This window comes from Pongo abelii, chromosome 5 (assembly GCF_028885655.2).
Source record: "Pongo abelii isolate AG06213 chromosome 5, NHGRI_mPonAbe1-v2.0_pri, whole genome shotgun sequence".
Taxonomy (NCBI): Eukaryota; Metazoa; Chordata; class Mammalia; order Primates; family Hominidae; genus Pongo; species Pongo abelii.
In genome coordinates this window covers 165,133,611-165,145,621 of record NC_071990.2, presented here as the reverse complement: position 1 = coordinate 165,145,621, position 12,011 = coordinate 165,133,611, and the positions used below count along the sequence as shown (strand labels likewise).

The following is a 12,011-nucleotide window of genomic DNA, read 5'->3' as shown; positions in this document are numbered from 1 at the left end:
AAAACGAAAGTATGTGAGTGAATCAAAGTTTTTACACCCACTCCAATTTTCCTCAAGACATCAGCACAGATTAGCGGGGATGTGGGGCTCACAGATAAACACGTATCTAGAAACCTCTCTTTGCATCAGTGATGATGAAGTCATTATATCCCTATGTACTGCCTTGTAAGTTTCGATTGCTTTACATCACAATTTTTGTACTTTTTGTTTTGTGGTCCTGACATGGACAGGGATGCTATCCTTTCTACTTTCTACTGGGATGTGGCCAGTTCTGTTCCTTTGAAAGATAAGATAACCCCTTCTCTGAATTGCTCCCTTGTCAATTCCCTTAAAATGGAAGGTAAAGAGAGAACATTTAACATAAGAATAGAAAATAGCCGGCCTGCTCGGTGGCTCAGGCCTGTAAGCCCAAAACTTTGGGAGGCCGAGGCAGGCGGATCACAAGGTCGGAAGATCGAGACAATCCTGGCTAACACGGTGAAATCCAGTCTCTACTAAAAATACGAAAAAAAAAATTAGCTGGGCATGGTGGTGGGCACCTGTAGTCCCAGCTACTTGGGAGGCTGAGGCAGGAGAACGGCGTGAACCTGGGAGGTGGAGCTTGCAGTGAGCCGAGATAGCGCCACTGCACTCCAGCCTGGGCAACAGAGTGAGACCCTGTCTCACAAAAAAAAAAAAAAAAAAAGAAAAAAGAAAAAAAAGAAAAGAAAATAGCCACCAGTTTCATAAGGACAGTAGGTTAATGGGACTGTATTTTTATGATACACCTCTAGACCAAGCATTTACAGATGATATTTCTTTTTTCTTCCTTTATAGCTAAAGGTGATTTCAAAATAGATGTGAACTGGAGCAACTGAAAGCACCAACAATATCCACAGAGATGAGCTGTGATTACTACTAACGGAGAACCAGTTATGACTGTATTTGAAGGGAAATGTTCTTACTGTGGAAAAAATCAGGTATTGACACATTCTATTAATATACGTATTTTTTCCTGGCAGAAAAAAATTATCTTGAAAATTTTAGGTTCAAGTTTTTAAAAGTTTAGTAAAATGACCACAAATTCTTCTTACTTTTTTCTGCTTCAGTTTTCTCTCTGCTTCATATATTTATTTATATTTTCTATCATTTGCCCATTTACCAAGCTATCTCTCTGTCTGCCTCTATCTATCTATCTATCTATATCTATCTATCTGTCTAGTCTGTCTATTCTGTCTGTCTACATGTCTATCCGTCTATCTACCTGTCTATCCGTCTATTTGTCTATTTGTCTGTCTGTCTGTCTAGTCTTTCTGTCTGTCTGTCTGTTTCTCTAGTCTTTCTTTCTCTCTATCTTCTGAACATCTGCTCACCCCGGGTCTTGCGTCATGTGCACATTTATCTGTATACTTCTTGGCCTCCCTTCTTTGATTGCAGAATATGATAAGTAACTCTTTCAAGAAACCATCACTGAAGTCTCATACAGAATTCTGTCAACAGTTATCAGGATGACAATAGGTAACATTTATTGAACCATCGCTAAGTGCCAAGCAGATTGGTATGTTATTTATTTACACTGTGTTGCCTAATGTTGCCTCAAACCCTGATGAAGTAGCTGTCACTCTTCCCATTTGACATCATTAAGGCGTGGAGCAGCAACTCCCCAATGCTGCACAGCCAGGTGAGGCCACAGTTAAAGCTCCCAGTAGCCCTAGGACAGGAGAGGTCTTGGAGTGGATATATGTTGGCGAAAAGAGTGAAAGGTCACTTTAACATTTGGGTCGTGGTTGACCAGGGGAGGGACGACGGTGTCATTAGCATGGACAACAGAGCTGTTGGGCGCTGTCCGTGAGCAGCAATCAGAGTAGCTCTCATTGATGAGAGTCTCCATGTGCTTATCATGTGCAGGGCACGGTTCTACTTCCCTAACTCTAGATGATCAGGGAACGTTCTCGCGGTAACGCCGTGCGGTAAATGCTGATTGGGATCTTGGACCTGTTGCTTTCGAGGTGGGCAGGAGATGAGCTGGAGGAAACTGAGGGAAACTCAGCCAGCGACTGGAGGGACGGGGTCTGGGCGGGACCACCTCGTGGGGGATCTCTGGGATCCCTGCTTCTCCAGAAAGAGCAGGAGGGAGCTGCGCCCTGCTGGAGAGCGGGAGAATGGAGGCGAGAATCAGGGAGGGAGGAATGAGTGAGAGAGATCCCCGAGCTGGGAGGAGATGCTCGGGAGCCTGCGGGGACACGCAGGGGCGCGGGAGGAGGGCTCGGCGGGCGCGGGAAGGGGCGCAGGAGGAAGCCAGAGCTCTCCAGGGGCCATTTTAGAATGGCCGTGGGAACGGAAACGTTGAAAGCAGCGTGATTGTGTGTGTTTAGGGGCAGAATCTCCGTTTCCCCGGCAGGGCAGGGAACGCAGCACAGGGAGGCTGAGAGGGGGTCGGGCGGCCTCCACTGCCACCTCCTCAGCCACCGAGGCGCAGGGAGCCCTGGGGGAGGTTAGACCCCTTCCTACCTGCATTCCCTTATCACAAAATGTCTTTAAAGCACACTTCTGGGAAGCGGGGGGAACGATTTCGCGGCTGGAAAAGGGAGTCACACCACACTGAAAACACTGGGCTCTAAGGCAATGTTGACAGGGAAGAGGCCTCCAACACTCTTCTCCATTGGACTCCTGTCTTCACGGGTTTCACGGTCAAATGTATGATGTAAGGAGAACACACATCAGGAGATAGTCTTGGAAGTGTGGTTAGGGCAGCACCTGTGGTTAAACTTCTCCTTGGCAGCACTCTCTTTGGATGCAACAGCTTCAAGATTAGATGGAGATTTAAGGAATTATAAATGAAATAAACAATTAGCCAACATTATTAGTAGTTCATGATAACGAAATGTGAAAACAATCAAATGCCAATCATCAATGCGTGGCTGAGAGGCCAAGGCATCCCTGATGCTCTCTCTGTTATGGAGGGATAAAGAGGCTCCTTCAATTGCTACCTTTGGAAACATCACCTCCTTTTAACATGGTGAGAGTCAGGGGTCAAGAGAAGTGGACTCCCTCTACCATCAACTCCAGATCAAGGCTCAAGTTGAAGAGGACCAGTCCCAGAAGGGAGGAGAGGCTCACGGTTCAGCAATCCGGTGGGCACCAATGTAGAGGGGAGGCACTTGAAAAGCCCCAAATATCTGATGCCTGCAAAGTGCATTGATGACCAAAAGGGAGGGGCGTGGGGAAGGAGGGGAGAGTGAAGGAGGTGGGAAGGGAGAAGAGCAGAGGGAAGAACGGCAGGTGTGAGGCTGGGGGGCAGTGCACTCTAGTCTCAACAGGCAGCCCCGTTCCTGCGGCGCAGCAGGCCTGCGTGTTCTAATCTCCAGGACTGATTTTACTTGCTCCAAAATACTTGCACATTGATGCCTTCACCAAGAGGCTATTTTGATGAGTGAAGCAACCACCGCTTACAAAAAAGCTGTCCTCTTCAGTGTCAGTATGCCACTATGACTACAAACACCTCGGACACCCCGGCTGCACCCTATCTAGTCCCAGGAACGACTGGCAGTCAGGGTCCCCGTCAAGCCCATTCTGTGCTTGATGGCAGGTGGCCTGTGGCTTGTACAGCCCAGAGCCAGACACCACCAGCCTGGAGGCACCGGGATTTCCTGCCTTGGGAAAGGCAGACAGATGGCAATAACAAGATGAAGAAAGAAAGATATGAAAGGAGGGAAGGAGGGTGACAGGGAGACAGGAGAAAAGACAGGGAGGGAGGGAGAGAGGGGGAGAGAACGAAAGAGTGACATCAAGAGGAAGAACTGCAACTAAGTTCTGGAACTTCAAGAGTGAAAACAGAACCCCAGGAACACTGACTGTGGAATGTCTCCTCTGTAGAAAGGAGCACTGAGTCTATGAGCTACAGGGGAATGTGGAATCGGGCGCAGAACCTCCATCACAGACGGCCTCATCTGTTGTCAGATCTGATTAGCATTAAGAAACAGTCTTACTTGAGGTCAGGAGTTTGAGACCAGCCTGGCCAACATGGCAAAACCCTCTCTCTACTAAAAATACAAAAATTAGCCAGCTTTGGTGGCCCAGACCTGTAGTCCTAGCTACTCAGGAGGCTGAGGCAGGAGAATCGCTTGAACCCAGGAGGTGGAGGTTGCACTGAGCCGAGATCGCGGCACTGCACTCCAGCCTGGGCGACAGAGTGAGACTCCATCTCAGAAAAAAAAAAAAAGAAACAAAAAGAAACAGTTTCCCAGTCCAACATGGATTTGAAAAAGTCTCTGATTCTATGTTTTCTCCAATATGTTTAAAATGTGTACTACATTTAAAATACATTTTTATTTGAAATACTTTTAGGAATACTTTCAAACTGATGGGCTGGTACAATTTCTAACTTTGAATATTGAAACAAAAATTATCTCTGAGGAAAATTTGTCAAGTTCAATATGATAAAATAAAAATATTTTTTATTTAATAAAAATAAAGAAAAAAATCCCATGTGTTCACGTCTTCATTTAGTGTTTCCCTCCCAGTTCTCAGGAGGCCACCATGCCGCACTGTTCCATACACAGCACTGGGTTCTTAAAAATGGTCAGTCTCGGTATTTCTGGCCGGGCAGCCCCTGGGAACAATTACCTTGTTGATAGTTTTCCACACTTAATCAGAGAATTTAAAGCAATACAAATAGAATAGTGGTGAAAGTACCAATTCTGACCTTAACTCTTCATACATTGTCTTAAGTTTAAATTCAGTCCTCAAAAACAAATTTAAAACAAAATGAAAGTTTTTCCTCTGGACATTTGAAAGACTGACACCCATTTTCACTCTCTCAATCTAAGTGAAGCCTTATGGAAATGATTAGCACACAAGGCATATTTCTATAGTTGGATATTTATAAAATATGATATGGCACATTAAAATTTTTGTAGACTCTATCACCACCTTAAAAATGAATATTTAAAGATTACCCTGCAGTTACATGCCAGTGTGCTTGAAATTTCTTTTTATAAATATTCATTTGAATTATAGGCTTCAAATGTCTGTATCAAGCAATAAATTGTCATTTTAAAACCAGGAACAACAAAGAGTGACTATTTATTGGGTTTAAAAAGGCTTTTATCTCTCACAGACTTTGGGATCCGGTTTAAGGGTTGTAGAATAGTAAGAAGTATCGGGCATTTGGAAAAATGGAGATCCAAAGAGTGGAGAAGTGTGTCAGATCTTTTTAAGCAGGAAATCGAGTGACGGCTGCCTACTGCAGGAAGTCACAGATGTCTGCACCTGTCCAACCCTTGACAGATGCTCCCAACACACCCAACCTGGGAGCCAGTCGGCCTAACCATCCTCCCTGCAAATACAGACAGTACAAAAATAAAATGTTCTCTCATCAAGTCTAAATAGAGATCCACATAAGCCATCCATGTCGGAGAACTCTAGCTTTGTACACTATGATAAAAAAAATGTATTTAAAATGAAATAAACACCTTAATTCATGCTCATCTTGAGACACACTTACCAAAGTTTAAATGTTTAAAAATGAGGCAATAGACATTTTTATGGTTGATAACAAACTACAAATTTGTCTGGGGGAAAAAATCATTAAATGTTTGACAAAAGAGCTGTGGTAAGAGATAAAGAACACAGTATTCACTGTCTAAAGAACCAGAGGGGAAAATACAGCTTGTCCCTGAGCCCACATTTTCAACTATGTGTGCTATGATTACAGTTCTAAACAATGGATACTGTGTCAGCACAGAGAAAAACAAACAATAGATCTTTTTCTGAAAGTATCTGTAGGAAGAACATACAAATTAGTCAACAAGGGAACTGAAATAATCCTTGCATTCTTTGCAAAAATAATACTTTAAGGTTCCTTTGCAAGAATGTTGGTATTCTTTTCCACTGTGCATTTCATTTTCCTTCATTCACTATAGATTTTCTCCCAACCTGCACCTGGTTTGAGCAGCAGTCAGCTGGCTTCTGGGGACTTTCCCTATTTCATTCCCTCTAACCCCCAGAGACTCTGGAGGCAGCTGCACAACTGTGCTTTCTTTAGTTATAAAAGCCAGCTTGTGACATCCTTTGCTTGATTCAGTTAAAAACTGAATTAACTGAAATCAATTCAACAACAACTGCCCTGGTGCTTCCCCGTTGATGGCACCACTGGTCAGTTAGGGAGGGGATGGGACATTGAGGAGCAGGACAGTCTTCAGGAAGCTTACAGTCTGCTTTGGGGTGTGAGACACCAGGCAGGGTGTGGGTTTCATTGGGAGAGACTCCTATGAAGTGTGACAGGGTTTAGAGAAAAAAGGTGGCTGGAAATGGAAGATGAGAGGATGCTGGACAACCTGGGGAGAGAGGGACTTCATGGCTGGGAGTGGGAGTGGAGGAGAAGGTGGCATTTTGGTGGATGGGTGGAGGAAGAGCATAGGCACAGATGGCCACGTGGAGTGTGGTCCACAGATAAGTCACCTGGTGGAGTGCAGCCACAGTGCCTGAATCATGAGGTCTTAGCTCATGAGTGTATCTTAGCTCAAAGATACACTCAAGATCCTTGAGCTAGGAGAAAGCTTATAAACCACCTAAGTGGATGCCTTCTTTTTAGAGAGGAGAGCGCTTAGGTCACAGAGGGGCTGTGACCTCCCCCAAGGGTGGTGCAGAAAGCGGCCATAGCAGTGAAGGGGAAAGGCCTCGTGGTGTTGGGGGGGCACTCGCCAAAAAGGTGTGGGGGTCAGAGAAAGGGAGGTTCAGAGGACACTGGAACTTGACACTGAGCTGAGGAGTGAGACTGGGTGGGGTCATTCACAGAAATTTCATTTGAAGCCTGGGAAGGAAGTAGGTTTGGGGGGTGGCGGGGAGGGATGATGGTGAAGTTAGTTTTTTAATTATTGCTTTTATTTATGTATTTATTGTTTGCAATTTTGAGGTCCAGTGTCCATTTAAGTGGAATGGTTTAGGAAAAGGTGCTTATATTTTAAGCTGTTCTCCTGGATAAGGGTTAATACATAGTCCCTCTTTTAACTTGAATCTAAGTAACAGGTGTTTTTTTTTTTCCCCAAACCATTCAAATGATAATATGTAAGTAATATTTTAAATTCAGTATTCCAATAAATGCTAAATAAGGGATTTCTGATTTCAGTTGTTTCAGGAACACAGTCATCCCTAAGAAATGGATTGGGTGACAAGTGGTTTGCATGCTGCACACGGGCACTGGGTGAGTGTGCGTGGAGCTGCTTGTCAGGACGTTATTAGCAATAGACAGAACACGAGGGAAGTAATCAGTGAAGGAAGACGAAGTTGTTAAGTTGTTTCTGACTTTATCTTTGGAGCGGGCTTACAGAACATTTGAGTGGGCTTTTTAGTATAAGAGAAAGAGCTCTACACTTTTGCCCAATTCTAGTTTTAGGCTCCAAAACAAATTTTACTGGGGTTCTGAACTGAGGGGTTAGATTGTTTTCGTTAACTTTTATTCTTATAAATATTTTTGGCCATTGCAGTTCAATCAGAAGAAAAGTAGAAAGCAGGTCATTTTTACCTTCTCTAAGAAAAGAAACCCAAAATTTACAAGAAAGCCCATTCTTGAAAGTCCCTTGTGCTGCTAGGCAGGGCCTGTCTATTATTTTCAGACAGATGTTGAACCTTCAGAATTTCCTCCGTGCATCGGGGTCACTGACTACTTGTGTCTAATGCAACTCTCTGCACCAACTAGATTGTGCCCCGACCTGTATTTTCACTTTAGAAACCTCATATTCCAACGTTGCTCAAGGTCGACTGTCACTGACCGGGCTTTTCTTTACGACTGTACTTATGAAGAACAAATGTACTTGTAGATGTTTGGGGACTTCAAGTTTAGCTTACAAATGTGTATGTCCTCATTTGAGATTTGATTTGTATTATATTTAGGCAAGTTTTCTGGCTCTTAATGGGATCCTAATGAGTCACCAATGGTAAGGCTTCAGATTCAGACCTTCCTGTTAGGATGGGGATGAGCTGTTTTTCCTCATTTGCCAATTATTTGGAAGAGAAAACCAATGTAATGCAATCGGAATCCAGTTGTATTATTAAGACCTGCATTTGAAACCTAGTTTCTTCTATCGGAAGTAATTTTTCTGATTTTTGGATTATGTTACTTCTCCTTCATATAAATGAATGTTACTGCTTGTGTGGTGTTACCACACCTAGCTTATAGAAATAAATGACAGGCCACCTGGGGGTCTGCCCGTGCAAGCATGAACTAAGCAGCAACAAGCAGTACGCCCTGCGGTGACCAGTGTGTCAGCATTCACATAAGCCCAGGACAGTGAATGCGGGCCCTTGTCAGTCATGGGCATCAGGCGCATGGCACTGGGCACAGCTGACTGCCTGTTGATGCTGACGGCTGGATGGCTGCATTTAAGTACACTTTCACAAAACTCATTTGTAGCTCTTCCTGAAGAAACCTAAATGGAATTAGTTTGTTGGAGGGCTGCAATGTAACATTTTAAAATAGAGAACAAAATGGTGTATGTTGCTGTTTCATGGAAAAGAGAACATGGGAGAAACTAGCAATCTGTAAGCTAAAAATTGATGGCAGCCCCTGCCACAATGAATAATTGGCAATGCCATTCAGCCTTTAAAGGCATCAGATAATGAATAAGCAGGGCATAAGGCATCTAGTTCCCTTCCATTATTCTCCAATAGGTTATGTAATAAATATCCATCCCTGATAGATAATTCTGTTTTTCATTGTTCTGTAAGAGAAGATAATTCTCTCTTTTTTAAAATTGTCCTGGAAGACATTCTTAAAACACCATGTTAACAAACTGGCTGAACGTCCACCTACAGAATTGCACTAACTAAGACCAAAATTAGTCATTAGAGCTATTATGCATTTGTGAGCAAATCCCTTATGCCCATCTCATGCCTGATTTTTCTTTAACAAAACTATGTTATACGTAGAACTTAGAAGGACAGATGATGCCTGCTTTGATCATACAAAGGGCGTTATACATGAATTGTAATTTCCACTTTAATTTGTTTTTGCGAAATCTTTCCTGCAGTATCATTCCATCTCAGCATTCCCCAACCACCTTTGACATTTTAATCAATTATCCTCTCATGTCTTGTTAGGCCACAAACGTATGGGCTCTATTTTTTCAAAGAAAAGTATGTTGGTCACTTACAAGATGGATCCAAATGTAAAAGACGTTTTTCACGTTCTAGCATACATTCCTAATTGTTCTTAGTCAATGTCTGCAAATGAATAGTATGTGGAAATATCCTAAGCCCATGCTTGCTTTGTACAAAGGAATCCTTTCCCCTCTACTGAATGCTATCTGGATGGGCAATGACGACAGTTTTTCAGATCTCAAACACAGCAGAACGGCACACCAAGTCAGACTTGAACTAAATTGCAATTGTAACTACTGAGGGAATTTTTATGCAGATTATGTAACAAAAAAGAAACTAGACAAAGTGTGAGAAAGGCCACTAAAATAAAATGGTTTGGCCACCCTTTCGAACTGTAGAATCAAAGAGTCTTCACCTTTCTAGGCTGGAGATGACCTTCTCACTCACGGGCCAAACCCTTGGTGTGACCTCTATTTCCCAAGAGATAAGCCTTCAGGCCTGAGGATCAGTGGCCTGATTCTTATAAATGAGACAGTGGACTCACAAAGGCATCACATTAGTATTTTAACAAGGTCACCTCTAAGAGATGACGTTAGATTTTCTACTGTAGCTTCAGGGGCTTAAACAGACACTTCCTAATTTAGAGTTAGTAAGCTCAATCATTTTGATCAGGTACAGGTTTTTAGCAACAACTGTCATCAAAACAGTTTTTCCAGTAGCAAATGAATTTGATACTGACAAAACATTTGGTAAAAGATGACTATATACATGCCAAAGAAAAGAATGACTTGGGAGAGCTTTTTCTATACAAAGAATGGTTGATTTAGGGCTCCTGCCTCCCCGATGTTCTGATGCAAACCAGTCCTGTGTGGGGGGACTCTGTTTGCACAGATCACATAGTTCCCTGTAGGCGAAGATACTCATATAAACGCACACAACTCCAACATAGCTCAACAACTAGAATTTTAAAAACTAATATTGTAAGGGGTGTTTCAAAGAGATATGCTCATTTTGGGACTTTTTAACTCTCCCCTCAAGTTTCCTTGGTTCCAAATACAGTTTATTTGGTATTGACTTAGTGTGAGGCATGCCCTAGACCCGAGGAATATAAAGGGGACTGGGAGAAAGCCCGGCCTCCCAGGAGCTCTTCATGTGATGACAGGGGCAGATCAGCGGACAGGCGCGTAACAGGAGGTGCTAAGTGCGCAGGTGGGGTTACGTGCCGCGTCACAGCAGTGCTGAAGGAGAGTCCTGACTCATGGCCTGGGATGCTGGGGTTCTTCCCCAAAGAAGCTCTTTTGGACCTGGGATAAGGAGTGGGACTTTGATACACCATGGAGGTGAGAATCCACTTTGGGATGGGAAACCCACTAAGTGAGGTAGAAAAGAGGGTGAAGTAGAAAAGGCGGGATTCGGGGCTGGGAAATCTAGCAGGGTCTCTGTGTGCTGCTGATGGGTTTGGATGGTTCTGCAGGTGACGGGGCTGTCAACGTTGCAGCACTAGGATGAGGTCTGGGGTGGAAAGCAGATACATTCATGGAGGGGAGGAGCGCGGGCTCTCAGTGGAGAGGCGTTCTCAGCAGTGCTGCAAAGAGATGGGGCCAGTCCTGAGCCACTGGCAAAGGTGGGCGGCGAGCACAGGAGCCTTTCACAGGCCAGTTGCACAGGCCTGGGTGCACTGACTGGCGTGGGTAGTGTGGGCGAGGGTGGCGTCCAAGGTGGCACTAAGGTTCCAGCAGAGGCTGCGAACAGATCAGTCTATGGAGGGATGTTGGGCATACAACGGAGGAGCGGATGTGAGAAGTCAATAATGAGTTCAATTTAGGCCATCCTGAGGTTCAGGTGTTGTATCAAATACAGTTGAAACTGTGATTTGGTGTTCAGAAGAAAACAGACTTTGAGAAAAACAGATTTGGGAGCCACTGATAGGGAACGGAAACGGATGAAATTACCCGGGACCCTGTGGAGCTTGAGGACGGGGATGTCTCCCTCCCTGCAGAGCAGGTGCCGGGAGAGGAGGCAGAGCCCGCGAAGTGGGGGCAGGAAAGGGCGCTGATGGCACAGAGCCCGGGGAATAAGTCAAGAGCCCCAGGAGTGGATGCCCCCAAACAACCGTCAAATTGGCCTTGTGTGTGTGGTGAGGGCGAAGGAGGCCGACTAAATACCTCCTGACTGTGCCCCTCAGGGGGTAGGAACAGAAGCACCTCCAGGGAGGGAGCAGAGCAGTGGGGAGGGAATGCGTGCTGGGTTGAATGACATTAAACTACTCGGAAGCAAAGGAACGGCCTCATGTTTTAGTCTGTGAGATGGGGCCAGGGAGCGCCTTGTCCGGCTGGAGTGAGAGATGCACACCTGCACGCGACAGCTCCACTGGGCAGGGAGATAGGGTGTGTCCAGGGGAAGAGGCTGCCAGAAGCGGCCAGAGGAATCAAGAGTTCCAACTCTTAGTAAGAATCTAAGTTGGGAGAGATGAGACAGCCAGGCAAAACAGGCCTCTCCACCACACTGGCCCCATGCTGAGGATAGAGGTGACAAGTTTAGAATGACAAGTAGTCTGTGTGTGTGTGTGTCTGTGTCTGCGTGTGTCTGTGTGTGTGTCTGTGTCTCTGTGTGTGTATGTGTGTCTGTGTGTGTGTTGAAGGGGGCACACGAGAGAATTCCCTCAGTAATCTGAGGGTGTCTGAGAGTGGAGACAATGAGAATGTTGCTTCCATTTGCCATTGGACAGCAGCTCTCCAGGCGTGTGCAGCCTTGCAGCCAGCAGGCTATTTTGGGGTCCACCCCTTGGCTCCATTCTTGGGGGAAGGAGGAAATCTGAAAGCCTGCCAGAGAAAAGGCCACACAACGAAGCCCCCTGGCTAGGCAGCCCACTATGCAGATTCTATAAGGGGGCAGTGCCTGCGTCTCAGAGGGTGCCTGCAAGCTGAGCTGAG

General features: G+C 45.0%; 1 protein-coding gene and 1 long non-coding RNA gene across 4 annotated transcripts in view; both read right to left on the bottom strand.

Moving 5' to 3' along the window:
• Positions 1-12,011, bottom strand: part of PACRG (parkin coregulated) — a 592,936-nt gene that overhangs the window by 121,816 nt on the left and 459,109 nt on the right. The gene's annotated exons all lie outside the window — the stretch shown is intronic.
• LOC134761623 (uncharacterized) lies at positions 1,128-3,759 on the bottom strand. The gene is made up of 3 exons (XR_010140537.1): positions 2,970-3,759; positions 2,491-2,782; positions 1,128-2,126 (listed from the first exon to the last, which is right to left on the bottom strand). It is a non-coding gene; the product is annotated as an uncharacterized LOC134761623 (long non-coding RNA).